This window comes from Archocentrus centrarchus, chromosome 6 (assembly GCF_007364275.1).
Source record: "Archocentrus centrarchus isolate MPI-CPG fArcCen1 chromosome 6, fArcCen1, whole genome shotgun sequence".
Lineage (NCBI taxonomy): Eukaryota > Metazoa > Chordata > Actinopteri > Cichliformes > Cichlidae > Archocentrus > Archocentrus centrarchus.
Genome location: NC_044351.1, coordinates 25,031,278 through 25,055,090, shown reverse-complemented (window position 1 = coordinate 25,055,090; position 23,813 = coordinate 25,031,278). Strand labels below are relative to the sequence as shown.

At 41.5% G+C, this 23,813-nt stretch overlaps 1 protein-coding gene across 2 annotated transcripts in view; it reads left to right on the top strand.

The window, feature by feature from the left end:
- The window catches only part of furinb (furin (paired basic amino acid cleaving enzyme) b), a 183,842-nt gene that overhangs the window by 73,726 nt on the left and 86,303 nt on the right, over positions 1 to 23,813 (top strand). The gene's annotated exons all lie outside the window — the stretch shown is intronic.

The window sequence follows — 23,813 nt, the reverse complement described above, 5'->3', positions numbered from 1 at the left end:
CCAAGCTGGCAGTTTACACAAAAGTTGTTTTGATATATAAATATCCAACTATTGCAGTTAAATTGATTACTGTTGAGTTAAAAGCTATCTATATTCTATATTTTTCTCTTTTTTACTAAATTAATAATTGTGTGGTACTTATTATATAACCTTAATATTGATCACTCGTTCATTATAGTTTCTTCCTACCACGAGGAAAAGTTTTGTTGTCAAAATTATGTCTTGTTTTTAATCTTTTCCAATTTATCCGTCCATCTGTTCTCTTCTGCTTATCCTGAACATGCAAACTACAAACACAGAAAGGCCCGGGACAAGGTGGATTCCAACCCAGACCTTCTAGCTGGGAGGCAGCAGTGCTAACCACCAGGCAACTGTGCTTTGTCTATACAGCCTTTGGAGATAGTTTCAAGCAAAAACTATAAAAGACAACAAAATGGTCTGGATTATAAGTTTCCTGCATATGTGTGTATGAGAGCGGAGGACTTACACTATATTTGATTAATTATTAAAATAAAATAAAAGCCTTGGTTTCAGCTCACCAAAGTTTCAGCACGTTCAGTACAGAACTCAGCTCGTACAAAGAATGCAATTCTTAGGGACAGAAGCGAGCCTAAACTTGTTTACCGCTGCAGAGAAGCTCCTGTGTAACCCAGCATTTTGTCAGATCTCCCTTTTGATATTGATCCTCTCTTGAGAAAAATAAATTCCCCTAAGGCTGAAGCAAGCAGAGGCAGCCTTATCAAAACAGCACAGCAAAGATGTGTTTAAGTCTCATTAAATATGCTGCCTTTCCTAACACATTTTATTCAAACCTTTAACCTAACCCAGAGTGAGAGTTTAAGACCGGTAAGAGATTTGTTGACTGCAGAAAGCTGTCCGAGAAGCTTTTCACTCACCATTGATGGCAATGTCATCTTTACGATTTGTCTGGTCCCTTTCAGTGGTGTTCCCCCCTGTCCACAGTCCCCTGTCCTTCAGCCAGTACGGTGTCCAGACTGCATAGCACACACAGAGGCACCCTGTTAATCCCAAACAGGACTGTGAAAACCTGAAGCGACTGATCTGGTCGTCCAGCTCAAGAAACTTCATTTTGACAGTCTGAAAGAGACAGGGGCAAGGATAAACAGGAGTGTAATTAGAGTGTGCTGCAGTTCACCTACAAAGAGGGATAATCTGTCTTAAAATTAACCTTGGCATTTAGATTATTTAAATGAGCTTTACAAATATGAAAGCACTGGCTTACCTTTGTTGTTGAAGGAAAAAAAGCTGCCCGAAACAAAGGTGTGAGGTTAAAATCTGATTTGAGTTTGTCTGTAAGTAGAACAGAGTGTAAAAGAAGTGCTACTGTTCCAATGCTACTGTACAAACACTTTCAGCGCTCTGACATGATTTATTCTGCTCACAACCACAACTGATAAAACTTGCACTGCTCATTGTAACTCCGCCTCTGCAGCAGTGGAAACTCCCACCCGTCAGGGGTGAAATTTCCCCGTGAATTCTCCACCGTGTCTTGCCGAGTCGCTCTATAGAGGAACTGAAGGTTCAAGCAACAGCCATTCAACATTTGAGGAAGCTCAGTTTTTGTGGCTGAATAATAAACACAACAAGATTGAAGAGCTTGATCTAAAAGTCCCTTAACAGTTAAGAGATTATCTCTGACTGCAATAAACAAATCAGACCCCCGTCATGTAGAAACTGTGTGTGTGTGTGTGTGTGTGTGGGGTTGTCTGGTTATTACGTATCGTAAACTGATTAAGGAAATCCCACTCGTTGCATACAGTGGGCCATAATGTGTTGTCGGCCAATAGCGTCTTCAGCCTCAGATGTCGCCCCTGCTCGTCACATTATTCTCACCACCTTCACTTTCCTTTGTTGAAATGGAACAGAAGCCACAGCCCACCCATGCGAAAAGAAAAAAGAAAAAGAAAATGTCACACCGAAACTACCAAAGAGCACTTTTGATACAAAATAACATCCAAATGTGTAAAATCATCTCCAGCTAACAGCTATTTACTCTAAATAAATGTCAGTCAAGCAAAAACATAGTAATTCATGTATTTAATCACAGATTAACTTTACAGCAAGTACAGTTCAGTCTGATAAAATAAACCACGTAAGACCAAAACAAAAAAAAATTACAACTCATGAGATAAGAGACTTATAGTGTTTGATGTTAGATCATGTCTGATTTTGGTTTTTACATTTGGCAGAGACACATCTAAAACCTGCAGGACAGGGGCTCTCGAGGCCTGGAGTTGAAGAGCCCTGACTTAGAGTATCAGCAAATAAACCCAAATCTTAAAAAAGACAATCTAGCAGCTTTACAATAAGGCCGCAATATGTATACAGAAAAGTAATCCATCCTTTTCTTAATACCAGGCCGCATTTTTATTCACTTCTCTTTAACCTGCTCTCAGCCATTTCATTCCTCAAAAAAAAAAAAAAAAAAAAAAAAAAAAACAGACATCAGTGCTGACCTTGTGGCAGGTGTTTGTGTCGAGCTTTTCGCCATAAACACAAGAAGGAAGAGGGATGCTTAAAGTACTGCCTCTCAAAATTTGGCAGCTACATTCACGCTTGTTTAATCCTAAGCTTACTTTCTGGCTCTTTGCAGCAGGACCTTGAACACATCAAAAATTTCTGGGTCCTCCCCAGCAGACAGTTCTGGAGTGCTTTTCTCCAGCCAATCAGAGGAACGGATCTGATGCCTGAGAGTACCGATGAGTGAGTCAAGACTCTCTGCGGGCTTAGAGGCTTGACAGTCTTCAGTGACCGGCGAGCCTATATCCGGAACAGGGCTGTCCCTCTCCTTCAGCTCATCTGATGAATTGCTCTGGGTTAAGGATGTTGAATTGACAATAGCAGCGGTGTCTGAATCTGCACTGTCCTTTTTTACCGACTTTTGGCTCTCCTCATGGTTTGTTTGATGGAGTTGGGAATGAGTCCTTTTTCTTCAATTTCTTTTTAAAGCCTGCCTAATTCGCTTAAATCCTGAAAAAAACACACACACATAAAACAGCGACAGAACAAGTCAGGTAACTATTATCCAATCAAAACTTTTTTAATATTAAGGTTTCTTCATGCTAAAGGGAGTTTTTCCTTCCCTACTATCGCCAAGTGCTTGCCAATATGAGGATTGTTTTGATTGTTGGGTTCTCTCTGTAATTATTTGACACCACATAAATAAAATTGGATTGAATTGGTTGATAACTTGATATCAATAGATTTAGACTAGATAAAACAACTTAGGCAACAATAATTGAACAGCTGGAGGGATTCTCTCTGTTTTAAGATGATGAGACATACATGAAACTTAGCAAAGGGTGAAAAAGAATTTCTACATATTCAACCGAGGAAGTTATATACTTTAAAATAAAGCAAAAATCTGCTGCTGGTAGATTAAAAACAACTGAACCAATTAAAGACTACTAAGCCTTTATTATGCAGTTTACAAGCTAAGCTGCCCAATGCTTAACTAAAGGATAGGATTTAAAAAAAAAAAAAAAAAAAAAAATCACCAAATTAAGCTCATTAGGAGACTCAGTCATCTTTTATTAGAAATGGAGAGGTTAATATCAACCAAGAACTTTCTGAATTCACTATCTCAGAAATACATCAGGGGAAGAATGGATTAAGATTTTTATCCTCATTTTTACAGCTGTTGAGAATGTGCAGCAATTTTCATGTATTAAACATATTCAGTGTATGTGGAAAGGATTTTAATGTGACATTAAAAATGATAACTGCCCTGACTTTCTCAGTTTCTGATAAGAGCCTGAGGAATGATATCAATGTAAAGGACTCTGGCAGGGAATTTCCTGGGAAAATGTGACATTTACGCTCCCTCCAAAGTGCCTTGCCTCAGTGCCTTGTTCCAACTACCCTACCAACTTTACCCACAGGCAGAATGCAATAATAGCTAATGTTAGCTAGAAACTGGAGTCACTAAAAGAAGCAGTTTTAAATACTTGGGTACAGTTTGGGTGCAGTTTGTTATTATTTTTCTAACGATCAGGTTTGGAGGTGTAGCATTCTTTAGAGCAGGGGTGGCCAACTCCAGGCCTCGAGAGGCTGGTGTCCTGCAGTTTTAGATGTGTCCCTGATCCAACAACACCGAATCAAATGGCTGAATTACCTCCTCAGTATGCCAGTCAAGTTCTCCAGAGTCCTGCTAATTGACTCTATATTTGACTCAGGTGTGTTGAAGCAGAGACACATCTAAAACCTGCAGGACACCGGCTCTCGAGGCCTGAGGTTGGCCCCCCTGCTTTAGAGGATGGCAATTAATGTGTCTAGTTCTCTTTAGTTAACTGTACCCAGCCTTTCTGTAGAGTATAGTGTATACAGAGTTAGGTTTTCGGGACTAGACACATTTTTTTCTGTACACTATCACAATCAAGATGTGACTGAAGTGCAGACTTTTACCTTTAATTAAAGGGGTTACAAAAGCAATTGGACAAAATAATACAATTTTAAATAAGCAGACTGTTTTTAATACGTGGATTGCAATACTGGTGAGTCATTCCTTAGAAGTCAGCCAGTGACTGCCTGAAGTCTAGAATCCATGGACATCCACCAAATGCTGCATTTCCTTCTTTGAGATGCCTTTGCTGCAGCCACCTTCATTTGCTGCTTGTTTGCTTGAACACGCTGGGAGCAACTTGGGGTTCAGTATCTTGCTCAAAGATACTTTGGCATGCAGACTAGAGAAGCCAGGGTTCAAACCACCAACCTTCCAATTAGTAGATGACCCTGCTCTACCACAGCCACCTAAGCTTTCTTTGTCTCTAGAAACTCTATTGCTGCTTTTGCTCTCAGTATGTTTTGGGTCAGTATCTATTGCACTGTGAAGCTCCACCTAATCAATTTTCCAAAAAAACTATGTACTAACAATATATGAAGAAATATGTATAAAAATTGATGTAATTCCAAAATAATTTATGCACATCTTTTGTTAAAGCCCTTGAATTAAAACTGTGAGTCTGCCACTTCAATCTCCTCTTGACTGTTGATGTACAAAGGCAAAAATTACAAAACATAATGTGTCACAATCAACCTAAGTCTACAATTTTTTTTTTCTCATTTGTTGTTTGTTTTTTTTTACCTAAATTGATGACCTGAGCTGAATTGTGCTGGAAAAACAAGCAAAACAAAAAGAATCTTATTATTTGTAACTAGTTTTGCAGAGGAGCTGAAGTGCTGAGTTGGGAAAAAGCACTGACTACGAGAGATGGCGGTGTTGTTGGTACTGACAAGATGAAGGTGGTGCTGTTGGTCTGCAAAGACGATGCGGAACCACCCGGGCACAGCAACAGGAGAATGTCCTGGCCACACTCAGCAGCACCTATGTCTGAGGAAACACCTCCACAGAGACAATTCTTCCTCAAAGAGGACTCTCGGAGATACTACCAAATAGAGAGACAGAAGTAACACATCAAGATTAAAGAAACTGTTTCGAAGGAACGAGGGTGAGCGTGGCGTTTATATACAAGTCATTTTAATTGACTTCGGTCTCATTACCTTCCTAGGTCAGCCCAGAATATAATGTTGCAGGCATGTCCAGATAGGGGATCCCCATACTGAGGCAGTTCCAGTCAAGTAGCTGTGAGCAGCTTTCAGTCTGCATCTGTTCTCAGCGCAAAAAATTCCTCACTGATCCACTCTACAACACGAGAATGCCAAGTGACAGTCGGCAAGTGTAAATTAAATGTTACAAGTCTTTCGGTAGCAGAACCCCCATGCTGTGCCTGTCATATCAGGGAACGCAAAATGGGAGGCTGATATTTCTTTGAAGCGTGGAAGGCACAAGGAAGAACACTGGAATTCTTAAAATACTTGCATCAAAAGTAATTTGCATCTATGAATATAAATCCAGCTGCACACAAAACTGCTTGCTCTATGTAAAGAGTGTTGAATGTTTTGTCCAAATTGCGCTTGATGTTACGATTATTTTCCGAGTCGTGTTTATGATAAATCTGATGTTACAACAGCAGTTTGATTGCAGAAGAACACAAAAAGCTTGGATTCTTACCTTGTCCTGAAGCAGTTGTGCTACCTGGTGCTGGGTGGTCCCCAGAGATACCATGAAAGGAGCCCAGCTTGGCCAAAGCCTCCACAAAGATCTCTGTTCTCAGTATACAGAGTGCCTATTCTGATCCTGCCATTGCAAAGTCCTAGAAAAGCCATGTCAAAGTCAATGAAAAGTAGTGAACTATGAAGCAAAGAGATTTTTTTTTTCCATTGTTATTGAAAGTTTCACAGTCTTCCACTTGCAGGCCTCTGTACAGTGCATACCTTGCTCATTCCCCACATTACATGCGTCCTCTGTGGGTCGGGCAAACTGAAATAAGGGCACATCATTATGAGATAAGTGGATGTCTTCAGCTGCAGTTATGATGATTCAAGGTCTAATAGACTAATCATGCAGAGGTTAGGTTCATGCAGTACCTGTCTGCACTGAGGACACTCTGAAAGGTGACAGATTCATCAAACACTGTCAGCATGTACACTTCATCTACAATGGCATGAAGAGCATTTCTAAAGCGGGAAAGGACAAGAAGATAAAATAAATATATACATATTTTCAATGCAGCAATAATAAGACCTGGTTTTATATTCTTAATGGCTGTTTATGACAAGGAAAATGCAACATAAATGTAAAATGGTTCCTTCACCACCTAGTGTCACTGTAAAAGCACTGTGGTTTATGGTTACAACAGCTCAGCGCCTGGAAGGGTCTGTGCAGGGAATTACTCTGGCAAGATCATTTAGAAAACAATAGATGATGCAGGAGTCTCTTTGGCACATGGCTGCACTTGACAATATGCTGGTGATTAAGAGAGGTCGTAAAACTCCGTCAAGAACGCTTGATATTCCGCACACGGGACAGGGCTCTCGGTTGTAAAATAAAACACATCACAGTGGGAACTATATGCAGTGACTTGGCAAAGCGCTTACAGGAACCACAGGAATGTAGAGCAAGAGGATTACAGTGTTAGGCCACAGTGTGAGATAATAGCGGGGCAAACATACCTTTTGGCAAACTCCAGGAAGGTAATCATTTCCTTCAGGCTGTAGATTTCGGCCAGAGGGTTGTGGGGGTTCATCAGGATAACACCTCGAATTGTTAACCCCTTAAAGAAACGGGCAGGTTCAACTGGAAGTAAATAGGAACTGCTACACTGTATCTTCACAGTCTTTAGAGATAAAACTGAAAAAAAAAAGAGTCTCTGAGAAGAATAAAGCATCTAAGGTGTTTATCTACACTGACAACGTTGCTCAAGCAAGTCTGGAGTGCTTTTGTCTTTCTTTTAATGTTTAAATGTTACTGTTTTAAGGGCAACGTGCGTTCACAAGTTACCTCTTGCTTAGCTCTTTGCAGACCTTCTTCTAGTTTCCCTACAGTGAGGCGGAAGGGTTGGTCATCTTTACCATCAGCCTATAAAATTAAAAGGGAAAATGTATCAACAGCCCAACTGGATATGTGGCCCAGCCCAGTGTGCACGAACGCCAAAAATAAGCATTTCAACTGCAAAATGCTGCAAGTAACACAGTCCTACCTCACAATCAAGGGGAACGTGGAAGAGTTTGACATCACTATACAGATGAAGATCTTCAGTGATAACGCCATAGAAAGGAGTTGGAATGAGAATGGCGTCTACAGCATGAAAAAAAACACAAACAGATTCAAATATGTGCTATATATCATGAATAATAGTTCATAATTACACACATACACTGTACCATACAGGTGCTGGTCATAAAATTAGAGTATCATGAAAAAGTTGATTTATTTCAGTAATTCTATTCAAAAAGTGAAACTTGTATATTATATTCATTCATTACACACAGACTCATATATTTCAAATGTTTGTTTCTTTTAATTTTGATGATTATAACTGACAACTAATGAAAACCCCAAATTCAGTATCTCAGAAAATTAGAATATTACTTAAGACCAATGCAAAAAAAAAGGATTTTTAGAAATGTCGGCCAACTGAAAAGTATGAACATGAAAAGTATGAGCATGTACAGCATTCAGTACTTAGTTGAGGCTCCTTTTGCCTGGATTACTGCAGCAATGCGGCGTGGCATGGAGTCGATCAGTCTGTGGCACTGCTCAGGTGTTATGAGAGCCCAGGTTGCTCTGATAGTGGCCTTCAGCTCTTCTGAATTGTTGGGTCTGGCATGTCGCATCTTCCTCTTCACAATAGCCCATAGATTTTCTATGGGCTTAAGGTCAGGCGTGTTTGCTGGCCAGTTAAGAACAGGGATACCATGGTCCTTAAAGCAGGTACTGGTAGCTTTGGCACTGTGTGCAGGTGCCAAGTCCTGTTGGAAAATGAAATCTGCATCTCTATAAATTTGGTCAGCAGCAGGAAGCATGAAGTGCTCGAAAATTTCCTGGTAGACGGCTGTGTTGACCTTGGGCCTCAGAAAACACAGTGGACCAACACCAGCAGATGACATGGCACCCCAAACCATCACTGACTGTGCAAACTTTACACTGGACCTCAAGCAACGTGGATTCTGTGCCTCTCCTCTCTTCCTCCAGACTCTGGGACCTTGATTTCCAAAGGAAATGCAACACTGACTTTGATCAGAGAACATAACTTTGGAGCACTCAGCAGCAGTCCAGTCCTTTTTGTCTTTAGCCCAGACGAGACGCTTCTGATGCCGTCTCTGGTTCAAGAGTGGCTTGACACAAGGACTGCGACAGCTGAAACCATGTCTGCATACGTCTGTGCGTGGTGGTTCTTTTGAAGCACTGACTCCAGCTGCAGTCCACTCTGTGTGAATCTCCCCCACATTTTTGAATGGGTTTTGTTTCACAATCCTCTCCAGGGTGCAGTTATCCCTATTGCTTGTACACTTTTTCTACCACATCTTTTCCTTCCCTTCGCCTCTCTATTAAGGTGTTTGGACACAGAGCGCTGTGAACAGCCAGCCTCTTTAGCAATGACCTTTGTGTCTTGCTCTCCTTGTGCAAGGTGTCAAAGGTCAGCTTCTGGACAACTGTCAAGTCAGCAGTCTTCCCCATGATTGTGTAGCCTACAGAACTAGACTGAGAGACCATTTAAAGGCCTTTGCAGGTGTTTTGAGTTAATTAGCTGATTGGGGGTGGCACCAGGTGTCTTCCAATATTTTCACAATATTCTAATTTTCTGAGATACTGAATTTGGGGTTTTCATTAGTTGTCAGTTATAATCATCAAAATGAAAAGAAACAAACATCTGAAATATATCAGTCTGTGTGCAATGAATGAATATAATGTACAAGTTTCACTTTTTGAATGGAAGTACTGAAATAAATCAACTTTTTCATGATATTCTAATTTTATGACCAGCACCTGTATATACTGTACGACTAAAGTTAAATGATCCATAACTGGTACTTTTTGGGCTATTTGTGGTCATTTCCTTTTGCTAACATGGGAGCAAATTCACCAATGAAAAGCATTTGCTGATTTCATTGTTTTCTTTAAAGTGAGTGTGCTGAGTGTCCCTCCTATTATCTGTGATACAAGCAAAAGCAGAAGGCAGACTCGACTTCTCCTCTCTACCCTGCACACATTTATATTCATACAGTATAGATAGTGGCGTATTAAGTGACTTGTACGTCAAAGCATGTCCGAACTTACCTTTAGGGTCACAAATGACTGCAGCAACACATGAGAAGAGGGAACCACAGCCATTCATCACCACAACCTGGACAAACACACGTAGCCACTGCGTTATGAAAGACCCAATTAAGGAATCCTGATAAATGTGCTTCAAATTAATCCACCTACTAAAACAGCCACTCATTTCCTCTGCATTAAATTAAGTTGGTCAACCTAAAAATGCTGTCGGTTCAATTGTGGTGTTTGTCATTTTTTAAATCATTAGTGAAAATAAAGTATTTGGCTCATTTGCCTTCATTTTTGATAATGAAAGGCCATAATCCAGAGCACTGGTATAACGCTGTAATAAAGGCTTTTTTGTCAGTAATTATGTTATTTGCTGGGGATCTCTATCAATCAGAAGAAGAGGAATTTATTCACGCAACCAGGAGATTTTTTACATTTTCTACTCTTTGCAGTGTATGCTGTGCGTCAAGCATTGCTATCTTAAGAGTCTATTATCTACAGTCATTATGTAAAAGTTGTGCAATTAATCTCTCTTGATTTTGTGGGCAAAAGAGTACAAAGTCCTCGGGACTGTGTTTACTGTAAGGTGTGTGTGAATAATTGTATGTTGTCCCAATTTTATCTTGTTATTTATGTGCTTCCCTTAACTCTCTTAGGTTTTTTATATATTCAAATGGCTGTAGCTGTTGTCTTAAACACATTTTTCACATTACTTGCAGTTCATACTACTTTAATAATAAAAGCAAAACCCACATTGTCAGCTTTTAACGGGTTTGGAGAACAACAGTGGCGAGTCAGGAATTTTGCAACTTCCTCCCTGAGGCTGAAAAAGAGCGAGACGAAAAGGTCAGAGGGTTAATGCCTACACCCGACTGCTGCTAAAAAATGTAAATTTACTATGAGTCACATAACAAATGTGATCCTCATTAAAAAAAAAACAAAAAAAACTTACAAAGCGTGTCCCCTCCAGTCTGAATACTGCAACAAGGATGGGTTGATGTGTAGCATGTCAGGCTTGGTCAGCTGTAGCAGAAGAGGAAATGGCACTTTTTTTTTTTTTTTTGTGAAATGCAGCCACAATAATTCAGAATAAAAGGACACATATTAGCATATGCTGAACCAGTGGATGTTATATTTATCTTACCCGTTTATGAAGAAGGTCATAACAAAGTTTGTTCTCACTGGTCCCCATGTTGATAATACCCTGGGAAAAAGAAGGAGCTTTTAATAAACAGTTTCAGACAGTCCAGCATCTGTGATTAGTATTTACAAGTTTACGCTCCCTTACCTCTGGGTTTTCAGTATCATGGTGTCTATCCATTCCATATTGGATATAGCCCTCATGGAGAATACCTTCATGCAGTCGGATGCTGTTGCCACGGTTGGACAGGTAGGAGCTATTGCCAGGACCTTCATCACCTCTCAGTGTTGCCAAAGCATTCTGAGACATTTTGCAGGCCTCGACAGATGTGACCTGTGACTTTTTTGTCTCCTGACTGAAAACAGACTCTGTTGTGGGAGCTTCTGGACGTGGCTGAGATGAAGATGAAGGGGCAGAGGGGGCAGGTGTGGTCATCAGAGAAGCTGAAAGATGAGCTAAGGGTGAGACGGCGGGGTCGGTTGGTGTTGTGGTTTGCGTACCCTCTCTGACAGCGAGCAACACCCCTGTGAGCATGCTGAGCAGGCGGAGCTCATGCTGACGCTCTTGTTCCGCTCTCCTCTCCTCTCTCTGCTCCCTGCGCTCCTCCGCCTGCAGCTCTCTCTCCAGCCGCGCCTCCTCCAGTGAGAGAAGGCGCTCCTCTGCAGACTGCTGCCAGCTCAGGAAGCTGGCCAGGGCTTTATCCAGTCTCTCCTGACCACCACATCTACCACCCCGATGGCACCATGATGTTTTACCACCCCGCCGACGTTTCCTTTGTCTCGCTGAGGTTTGTCGATGAGAACCCTCCTTTCTGGGCTCGTCAGATGTGTCCTGTGCCACGGGCCCACCAACAGCCAAGGTGGTGGCTGTAGCAGAGCCAGCAATGTTCAGGTCACTAAAACCTAAGAATATAAAGAAGAGAAATAACATTTTGGCTAGCTATTGCTTTCTAAGCATGTGCTGATTTCAACAATGATAATAACCATTACAGAATGACAACCTGAAGGTGAAATTCTTGTATTTGTTGTGCTCTCTGCTCGACCCAGTGTGTCTTCTGGCTCCAACAGAGACTGTCCATCAGTTTCCTGATCATCTCCAGATCCATAGTACATCTCAGGTGGTGCCTCGCCCGAGTTCAGCATGCTTTCCTCCACATCTTCACATTTGATATCCAGGGGATCTCCAGCTTTTGGAGGCTGGCCAAAGAGAACCCACCTGAGGAAGCAGGACCAAACGAGCCTGCTGGAACTCCTTGTAGGTATGCCTCAGGTGCCCCAGGGCTTTGAAACACCTGTTGAGCTATGACAGCTCCACCCAGGGAGGAGTAGGTAATAGCCGGTCGATTCGCCAGCACCCTGTCCATAACATCATAGAACTTCCAAGATCTCATTTTGTGGTTGTCCTTAATGCGGCGGTACTCCAGCTTCATCTTTTTAATCTTCTCCCTGCACTGGTCTCCTGTTCGGTAGATACCCTTTTCACGCAAAATGTGGGCAATGCGGTCAAACACACGCTGGTTGCGCAGTGAACTCTCCAGTTCAATCTGCACCGACTCGTCGGACCACAGCTGGAGCAGCTCCACAATCACCGGGTCTGTCCAGTTGCTGCCTCGCTCATGCCTCCTGCCACGAAAGTCCATCATCTAAGTTGGTGGACGATTTCTGCAACACAGGATCGTGATAAAGAAAACGAGCAGCCGGCCTCTGTTACCTCAACTTCAGGAACGTCTGCACACGATAGATTTTAAATGCATTACTAATGCAGTCAATTTATAGGTTATGCACGATATTTCATCAACTTGTGTTCTCTCACCTTAAATCAAAATGCAGCTCTCCGAAAAGAGATTATTGTGGTGCTGTCATTCTGATGTGACATCCACGTAGCCCGATACATGTCACGGCTGGTTCGCCCGGTTTGGACAGGTTTGGGGTGGCAAAGGTTTGTCCAGCTGGGGTTAAGATCTTTAATTCTTTCTTACAGCAAATGTGTCATAACTTGGAGAAACGGGGAATAGACGCGTACTAACATATCTACATCCGGGTTGACGGCACATGCGTGCTGTCCTTATTCCGGGATAACTTTGGTCCGTGTTATAGCGCAGGAGCTGCTGAAAGCGGGCTGGTTTTCACTTATACCAGGCTGTAACGGGGTAGACACAACCATGCGAGTCAGAGTCAAACTGGGAATTTTGTGTTGTGGCCCCCTCTACTGGTCTCTGTGCTGTTTTGTTCGTTTTTGTAAGTTCAGTAGATATCCGGAAGATGGCAGTCGCATACAGGGGTACAAATCAGCTAGCCGGAAAGCATGGATGCGTGATTTGGATACAGTTGTGGCCCGGAATTCCTTCGGTGCAGCTTAAAACAAACAATTTTGCCAGTCATATCATGTATTTATCAAGGTTTAGTCATTATTTTAGCTACTCTTATATTCGTTTATACTTTTAACTGCTATTCACCATATATGTACACCTCATATGATGAGACGAATACATTTATTTAGCCTGCTTTATCGAATGAAAAGAGGATTAGGGTGACTTTAGGCGAGTATCCACAATGGCCCGCCCCTTTAACCGACTGCGGTAATACAAATCAAGCCCACACGATAAGCCGCTCGCTCTAAAAGTGACGTATTTCCTGGAGAAAAGGGTTCGTGTTAAGTTGTTGTCATTTTCATCCAATCGTGAACCGCTTTATTGTATTGGCACGTAGCGGCTTATACTTCCCTTTGTCTACCCGTGCTGTTTATTTTTTACGTGGGTAAATTAAAACCAGCGTTACTTTAGTACGCAAGCAAGCCACGTGAAATGACTTAAACATGTTAGAAGAAGCCTCTAAAGAAATAACTGGGCTCGACGGTGGAAGTTTACTGGCAAAATAGAACCATGGTGGCTGTAAGTTGGTGGGGGTGACGAGCAAGACGGGATAGTTGAATTGAGCACTTTTGGGTGAGGATGGGTGCATGCGGGTAGCGTTACAAATTAATCTCCTGGACCAAGTAGAGGGCGTGAAGCGTCAGATTAAATGTAAAGTTGCAAGTGAAACCCGCAGGAGGAGGAATGGGAGTCTCCGCACGGAGGGAGAAGAAGAGGATGAGGAGGCATGCCGTCTCGGTCCTCACTGGCATCTGACTAGCTAAGGTAACTCCCACGACTGACAGTTGCTTTATTGTTTAGCTAGTTTTGTTTTTCTTTTTTTAAAATAAAATCCGCGAGTTTGATGTGTTCAAAGCTGGGAGGGGAGCTGTGGCAGAGTGGGTGGGAACAATGGGAGTATTAGCGGAAAGCATTTTAGCAGTCTCTACCAGCGCTGCCAACAGCGCTCACCAGTCCTCCCAGTCAGGTAAACCCTTCCCCAATCTGGGTAACATTACAAAAAGAAGGGGAAAAAACAGTACAGAAGAATCTCTCTCCCTTTTTTTTTTAAATTGAAAAAAGATGGCTTAGTGACATAGTTGACCAGCTCTGCTCCGACGCGCTTCCCCTCTGCAGAAGTTTATTGGTGGTAAGATAACGTAATTGTCTTAACTGTTATATTTACAGTGCTGTTTTCCGCAGAATGTATTTGGTTCGGTTAATTCAGATTGACAGTCTGCTTTTCACTGTTCTCTGCCTGTCTTGCGAGCACACTTTTATTTTCTCGGGCTCGTACTTTTTCACCCTGAAGATTTAATAGATATAAACCTCATCAAATACATTTATCTGTGTAAGGTGAAGATTGCGAGTACATTTCAGTTCTGTTTCTCTGGCAGAGCTAAAAACATCACCAGGCATCGCGCTAGTCCTCAAAAAAAGCTGTATATGCGCTTGTTTGAAGAGCTCAATTTGAGCAAACGAGCAGCAAAACTAAACTTAATGTGATCCGGGGGATTCTGTTCCTACCCTATGGGTAATATTGTTTGTACCTCTAGTGCAATTCCCACTAGAAGCTCAGCAAGGGAGGAAGTCAAGGTCACTGGCTGCTGAGGCAAAAAGTACGGCTCAGGGCATCTTTCTTAGACTACACTACATCACCACATCAAAGATCGACTGATCTTCTGTGCCTTTCTTTTAGGTCTAGGGGAAGATATCTTATTAAGTTTATGTAGACAAAGACGGAGTCTGCCCTAAACTTTCCAGCCTCTGCTTGGTTTGTCACCTGTACTCTTAAATCCAGTACCTGTGGTTCTAAAGGTGTGAGCTCTTAGCAGCACATGGTTTATAAGACACATAAAACAGGAATGCAGTGACGGAGAAATATGTAGGGAGACAAACTTGTCAACAATATAACTCATCTATAAACTAGGAAAGAGGGTGTTGTGGATGAGGAGGAAGTTTACCGCGGGGGATAAATGCCAAGATTCAGATGGCTGTTAAAAATGGGGTTGGATCCCTCTATGGGACATTACTTACAGAATTGATTCTTCCTCCTGGACACATTGATGCTGCTGCCCCAGACAACATTTTTATCAGGCCTTTCCATCTCTGTAACTTATAGACAGTGGGAGCTAGGATGGATTAGGCTTTAGTGGTAATCAGTCATGGCGTTCTTACTCGCTACACAGCGCGGCTCAGATGATCACCGTACAGCTCACTTCCAGCTGGGTAGCACGGCCCTGATAGAGCACAACATGCCTGTGCAGTGCCTCTGGCTTTCCAATCGCACTCTAACTTGAAGCAATTTTCCCTCTCAGGAAAGGATACTTGGCTGTCAGTGGTACTTCACAAATGCTGCAGCTCAGTTGTGTGGCTTGGTTTTCTGTGAGAGGCCGGCCCAGAGCACATGGTGGGTGTTGATATGGCTGTTGGGCAGCCTGAAATAGAGCTGGAGTGCTGCATATGGTCTGTCACAGCTTTGTGTTCTTGTCATTGCTAATGGAAATTGGCAGTTCCTCTCCATCAAGCAAAGAAATGGATATTGATAAAATTTTGATCTATACCAATGCTCTTATTGATTCAGCTTGCAGACTCTTTATCGATTCGCATGTGATTAATTTTTGTGTGTGGAAAAAATAGGCCTACGTGGGTTTTTAGCATTAAAGAAACTTTAATGAGTCTGAACACAGTGTGACAGAGCAGGAAAAAAGCTTTGTTGTGACTCAGGTGTGCAAAAGCTCTACCGCTATGAGTTTGATGTCATGGGTTTGTAATACCCAGCTGTTGTAAAAATATTCCAGCACAAATTAAAAAAGGAACTGATATTCTTGGAAATGATTCCGATGGGTTGGAAAGTTTGGAACCAATTGTTGACTGGAATTTTATTCACATCTCTCAGCAGGGGCGGATGCTATTTTGTCTCATTATGTTTGTCATGTCTCTCCAGATTGTCAGGTAGATCACTTTTACCCTGTTGGGAATATACTTGTGGTAGTAGTGTGCTGTTGACTAAGCAGTTCCATCAGAGCTCCTGGGAATCAAGTCTTTTCCAAATAAAGGAAAATAAAATTGGGAATTTCCTTGTCTTAAGAAACTAGTTTCAGTCAGGGTCATGCTGTTGATATTATGGTTGCATTTGACTGATGGGGCTTTAATTAGTATTGTACATTATTCCCTTGTTATTTATTAATCTTTGCACTCAGCAATAAGTACTGGGGTTTTATGTCCAATACAAACATGGAAATCAGAAAGTCTTAAAATAAATAATGACTGAATTACTGGGTGATATTTTTATGCAATTTCTGTTTGGCAAGGATCCCTCTAATTTGATTATAAGAAAGCTGTAACAGAGATACGTGAAGTCAGATACTTTACAACCGGACAAAAAGCTTTTCTTATGCAAGTTGTCAGTAACAGTAAATATAGGAACTAAACAAACTGGAAAGTATATTTCAAATGTGCCTCCAGTTATTGAATTACTTTAAATGACTGGAGGGCAGCACACTGTCGCCACACAGCAAGAAGGCTCCTGCTAGTCGGGTATCCCCCCCCCCACACACACACACACACACACACACACACAGTCCAGAAACATGCATGATAGACTAACTGGTGATTCTAAATGGGCTATAAGGTGTTAGCGTAAGTGGTTATCTGTCTATCTGTGTTAGCCCTGCCACATGGAGTAGCAGCCTGTCAGCTCTGTCGCCCAGTGTCAGCTAAGATAGACTCCAGCCCCTCGCGACCCTAGCTGATGGATGTGACACAACAGAAACACGTTTCGCTGCCATAGGTAAATGTCACCTGATTTGTCGATATGCCGATGTCAGTCAGCGACGCCGATGTAAGCTGATACTCCGTTCGGCCAATATATCAATCAGTCACTGTTTGCAGCCTACAAAATGTATTCATATTTGTGTGCCAGAACTGGCACTGATATTATTCATTGATGAGTCAGTTTGGGTAATGATATACTTTATGCTGGTGTATCTGTTAGGCTGTAACTGTAACCGTTAAATTAGATACAACCTATAAAATACAACATTGGGATAATATTGACAAAATACTCAAAGTGCAAAAACACCATATTTATATAACAAAGGAAAAATTGTGGACCATTTTTCAACAGTTTACATCATAACAGATTTTTAATCTGTTTTTTTTTGCTGCAAGTGTTTCGGGTGCAGGAGCTGCAGTCTAACGGCCTAGTGAAGTTATCAAAACATTAATTAATGGACATTGCTGATGCACTGCTGATCCATCTCCCTCTAATCTCAAAGAGCTTGAATAATGAGGGCGTCAAAGCACATGAATCAGTCTGTGCTAATCTTTCACAACAAAGCCTGCAAAGTTCTGCTGACCACCGAGCAAGGCCATGGGAGCAGTTGATGTGAAGTCTCCTCATGCAGGACAGCTTAGTTGTCGATGCTGAAGAACATGAGTGGATTTTGAATTGTATAGCTAGAATGCCATGACAAAAGTATTTTTTATAAAAAGTAACCTGTTGTTGTTGCTTCTCCTCTGTTCCAGCAGTAAGAAATGATTTGTGAAAAATAAATAGATAAAAGATTTCTTGATTAAAATTTCTTGCCCTCCTTATCAATAGGGCCTATTTAACAACTTTTAGAGGTCTGACAATAACTTGAAACAGAAAGTGCTCAATTAATAATTCAAATCTGTCACGTTATTTTAGCAAACCATGGGTCATTTATCCATCCCTGCACTTTCACTGAAGCTTCACTGTGGTACTAATCTCAAAAGAGGTCATGCAACTCATTTTCTATTTTCATTGCAGCTGAGATTCTGAAATCTTAGTTCTCCTTTAGTTTGAAGGTTGAAGCTACATCTCAGTTTTAGGCCTTTGATGTATATTGTAAGAGTAGCAGCCACTTGTTAATTCCTCTCTAGGCTGCGTTTTGAAGAAGGTGTTTTGGGAGTTGTATTATAATGTGCTTGTTATTTTCTGCAATGCTGTATGAGGGGGAGGGACCCCATCAGTACCACCTCTACCCCCCCCCCCCCCCCCCCTCCCCATCTATTCTTCCATCTCTCAGCCGTCTCAGTAACAGCAGACCCCTGCTCCTGTTTTTGTGGTGCTAGCATAGCATCTAATGAGCTCAGAAGAAATACTACAGAGGAAGAGTGACAGCTCGTGGTCATGTTTCCATCACTTCTCCTGTTGTGCTCAAATCACACCCACACCACATTTGTGAAGCCACAGACATATTCAGTGAGCATCTACTCTTTGAATAGTTTGAATGCACATAATTGTCCATAAATGGGCTAATTGTTTGAAAGAATGAGGGATTGAGAGTATTTTCTGGGAAGTGAGGAGTTTAAGGCAAAAACAACAGCTACCTCCAAATGCTCACTGCCAATAGCATTTGTTTTGGACTTGGGAGCTTTTCCTCATCTGTCCACAAAGAAGGGCTTTTAGTCAAAATGGAAAATTTGTAATTACCCACTAACCCATCTTTTAACCAGCAACATTTCCAGACTCCTCCTGTAGGATCCCGAGGTTCTCGAAGGCCAGAAGACACATATAATGTATCTGGAGGAATTTTGGTCTAACCTGAAGTCCTTAGGATAGCTTTCACTGCATGAACACCCAGAGCTGGCTTCTTTTTAACATGAAGGAGTAGTGGATATACTCCAAGCTCTCTCAGATGTTCAAGCTTCCCACTCAGTTTCTATGGGTGTGCTTACATTAGGTATGGCTGTCTTGTACTGTGTGCCAGCATGATAGTCCCAACTCCCTTGTACCCAAAAAGCATCCTTGAAAAACATGCTTGCAGAGCACAATTAGGTTTGTGATTTCAAGGATTTTTGTGGCCAGATAGGGGAAAGTGGTGCCACACTGTCTTCTCACATGCACTAAACATTTGCTGATTACCTAAATGGTTTTTGGCTGTAGCTCTACGAAGCATAGCATTCTGTGTGTGGGCACAATTAGTTATCACATTACAGGAGTACCACAGAATCACACCTAGGTCCACCTCTTCAAGCAGGTCAGAGCACAATACACAGCAATTGCACTAGTCAATACGAACTAGAATTTGGGGTTAAATGTAACCTGGCATGGTGTGAGTGCAACTTGAGCACAGCCACCCTGCAAAGGAAAATACTTTCAGCCAGTTGCATCCACAACCTCATTATTTCTATCACTGCCCAGAACTCATGACCATAAATGAGTGTCAGAATGTAGATTGACTGCTCCATCTACCCATTACTTGTGAAAAAAATGCCAAGATACCTTCGCTTGAGAAAGTAACAAACCTGTCTATAGGGAGGCAATACACTGTTTTCCTGCATAATTGAAGGGTAGAGGCTGAAACTTTCCCAGATGTGGGATAAAATGTTTTTAGTTGCATTGCTAATCTAAATGCTGCCATCTTTTCTATCCACAACGTTCTCAGCATTGTGTGCCTTCTCAAAGCTATCATCTTAAGTTAACATGAAGAGACAGAGCAAGCTTTTTGACAGTTTGAATACCTGCCAGGTGTAATTAAATAACTGTGGCACAAGTAAGTGCACCTAAGTGAATGGGAACTACTGAAGGCTATAGACAGTCATTGTCATATTTAATGGTACCTGATGGTGGCGCTAGCTAAAGTGTGCTGGGGTTTTACTGTTGGAGAGCTGAGAGAGTTTGAGCATGTGCCCAGGTATTTTGTAATGAGACTGCTACAAAACATCAAGAGCACTGATCATCACAGTATAACAAAAGGTTGTTAAACCTATGGGATATCAGTCTGTCCATTTTGAACCACAGGCAGAAAGGCCATTACATAAGAAGAGCTAGACAAGGTTATAGAAGGGCATCAGCCCAGCACCAGGGACATCTGCTCCTTTGTGCTAGGAGGAACAGCAAGAGCACTGCCAGAGCCCTACAGCATGACCTCCAGTGGGCTACCCGTGTATGTTTCTGACCAAACTGTCAGAAACATATACAGAATCAGGCTCCATAAGGGTAGGCATGAGGTCCCCAGTAGCCCAGCACAGTGCAGCTCAATTGGCATTCGCCTGAGAACACCAGAACTGGCAGGTCCCACCGTGGCATTGTGTTTCTCTTCAGAGATGAGAGCAGCTTCGCACTGACCACTTGTGACAGATGCCACTGCAGCCTCAGTCTTTCACATCTATCACGTTTACAATATTTTATACTAACTACTGGATAGAATGATATCCCTGAAGGTTAACTGACTTATGTTATAACACCTTATTAAAGCATTAACGGCTAACTTAACAGCTGCACACCAAACCCCCCCCCCCCCCCCCCCCCCCCCCCCAAAAAAAAAAAAAAACAACTCAGTGCTAGTGGCCCTACAGGCTTGTACTACATTTACAGAAAACCCTGATGTTTAGCAATTTTAACATAGATACTCTGGATGTGTGTGTGTGGTCAGCCGATTTCCCAATTTTTTGCTTCTATTTAGGGTTGATATGACAAATTCAGTGAATTTACAGCATCTGAGATTGGTTTTCTTTTCTCATCAGTTACTGTAAGTGTATAACAGGGATTGACACATTTGATATCATTGTGATATCATGTTTGTAGGATCAGAAGTGTGACTGGACAGGCATTTAGGCCTGCATGGTTTCCTTCCTTTTCTCTCTTAGGATAAGTTGATATACTCAGCAGATACCCACACCTTATCTGTCTTCACACTCTGAGTCAGTTAACTTACCTTAAAGCTTTCTTTTTATGTTTGACTTTTAATGTAGGGCTCTTTTCTTATGATCTAAAGAGTTACAAATCAAAGGCCAGAAGAGTCCCTCAGTCTGAAAAATCTTCCTCATTTGAACATCTGCTCAAATAATGGTCCGTTTTAAATCGTGCTTATTTTACTATTCTGTTAAATGTGGTGAAAAGTACCTTTTCATACCTAATAAGCACCTGATATTAAAAAATGGAATACCCCATAATGAAGAGTAGTGTCTGAGTAAGAATTTAAATATTCTCTTCCTCGGAAATCTTTCGTCTCTTTTGCCAGTAGCTGTGTATTAGTTTGCTAGGAGCTCTTCCTGTATTGCAGCAACATGCCTACTGTATATCATTATCATACATTACCATTTCAAGTCTCAAAAAAAATGAAAGAGAATTGGAAAATGATTTAGTTTTTGGCAGAGCCCTTGTCTGTTTCTGACCTAATATTTATGCTTTGCACATTTATTAAGACGTGGTCTTCTTCTCAGAGTTTGACAGCACACAGTGAGCTAAGTTTTATGCGTGATAAGGTCTGTGGGTGTGGTGTCTATTTTGAGGCAGTTCTGGATTTGCTTTTGAATGGTGTCTGCGGTAGGTAATTCAGACCCAAGAGTGACCCAGTTAAGAAGGCCATGTTTTTGTTTATAGCTTGCTCTGTCCTCTCATCTCTAGGCCAGTGTTCTACTTTGCTGCTGTAAGGTGGAGCATCCCCACTCTGCCTGGGATACAGCAACAGACGGACAGATAAACTGCCCTGTGAAGTTCTCCTTTTAATGGATGCCAGGGCGGGCCCTGCTCTTCTTGTGGACAGTCTTTGTCCTGCTGACAGCTGAACTGAATTGGATTGATGCTGCAAAGGTCTACACCAACACGTGGGCTGTCCAGGTCAATGGGGGACCTGGGGTGGCTGACCGCATTGCCAGGGAACATGGTTTCATCATCAACCACGGCCCTGTAAGTTCTACTTCTATTACCCTGTTATTATTACTGTGACTGAACTGTTATATTACATATTCTGCATGTGTGTGTGTGCATTAGTTTTCTGTCCTATTTACTACCTACCTACTATATTTCACTTTACATTTCACATTTCTCTACACAGCCACAGCGTTGTACAGCAGGTGTATATCAGTGTTACAAAACAGTGTACATCAAAGCAGAGTATGAGAGAGCCTGACATGACACCTACAGAATATTCCTTTTTTTAGTGAATTGCTAAAGTCTGGCCTCCCCCACTTCTTGTAGCTTAAGTGGGGCATGCATGACTTTTTACCATACTGGCACACACTTGTCTTTACAGAATAGTGGTAGAAATAGACGGGAATAATAAGGATATTTTAGGGTCTAGAGGGAGGTGGTTCTGTTTAATTATGATGTAGCTAGTTTAATTTTATTGCTAGCACTTCAGTTGCTGTTTTTGGGCTTTCCAATTCATTTATTTAATTAAACTGTTGTATCACAGTTTTGAGATACCAGAAAGAAAAACAACTGTCAGAAGGTGAAGAATGGGGAGGAGAGAAGCAGAAGGAGTAGTGACTTATTTTTCTTTCAGCATATTAGGTCCCTCGCATATCAAAATGCTTCCAAGGCTAAGCTTTTTCATATTTGTGTTCAGCACTTGACAGTGAGTCGCTATTTGGTCCCCTTTTCCCTTGTTGCTCCACTTGAGACTTTACTTCATTTGCATGTGTCTTTGTGGAGCTGCCGGGGTGCTACACACACACACACACACACACACACACACACACACACACACACACCGCCACTGAACAGCCCTATGGATTACTTCTTACGAATATGCGTAGGACGTTCTGCATATTCCCGTCCCACCTCTATCCACCTCAAATAAAGAGGATTCAATGAAAGAGAGGTTTGCAAAATTAAATCGGGCTGATCTTCCCTTCCTTTTTATTGTCAAAGATGGTTTTGACTAAAGTGCAAATCCAAAGTTTTCAGTCTTTTGTGCAAATGGATAGTTGTAGTTTAGGTTTTTGACAATCTGAATAAGATTAGACTTGTGTCACCAGGAAATGCTCTTTACGTCCATTATATTAAATCACATCCATGTGACTTAACGTTGAGCCTCTCCAGGGACTTAAGTCTTTTTTATATCTGCAGTTTCTTTAGTATTGATGTAGATACAGCAGTTTGCTTCAGTCTTAAACAGTAAAAAAACTATTGTACTGCAGGGTAAAAGAAAGCTTCAGTGTACTGGTCCCCTGACAAATTTATACTTTAAAATGATTCTGTAAATTCTAGATAGAGAATCAATTTATAGTCTTAATAAATTGGGTAAAATGACCCTATCAATATACTGCTCACAAAATACAGATATGTACTCTAGAGACACAATGGTCTACAGCCAAAAAAGTATTTCTTCTCAGAATGAGGTAATTCATCTTTCTCTCATATTCCTCTAATATGATCCCTGTCCCTAAAAAAAGAAGCAGCTTTAATCAGTTTTCTCCCTTGTGTTTATCACTGTTGCCCTCATTTCACCCAACTGCAGGAACATGTTGTGCCGCTGCCTATAATACCACTTCGTTAAAGGATTGATATTTAGTTTTTCAATTTCTGTTAATTAGTGATAATGTCAAATGAAGAGATGCTGGAAGAAAGCAGAGAAATAAATCCTCTAAGACGACTCTGGGCTGCTAAATCTGTGATTTCATGTGGCAGATTGTCAGTTTAGTACACGTGAAATTAAAGTCAGATCCTGAAGAATGAAAGAGAATTGCAGCCTCATTTTGAAGCGTGGTCTATAAGAAAAACCCACTTACCTCACCCCAGCCAAACCTTTAAGCACTTTTCTCCAAAAGTGGAGTGTTTTTTTTTCCCTGCACTTTGGATGTGAGAGGCAGATATTCAAACAGTGGTTATAGATGGCTGCAAGTTTAGAAAGGAATAAAGCTAGTGTAGCATGATATTATGGACAGAAAAGTGCTGGATGACTGGAAGAAATTTTGTATTATCCACTATGTGGAAT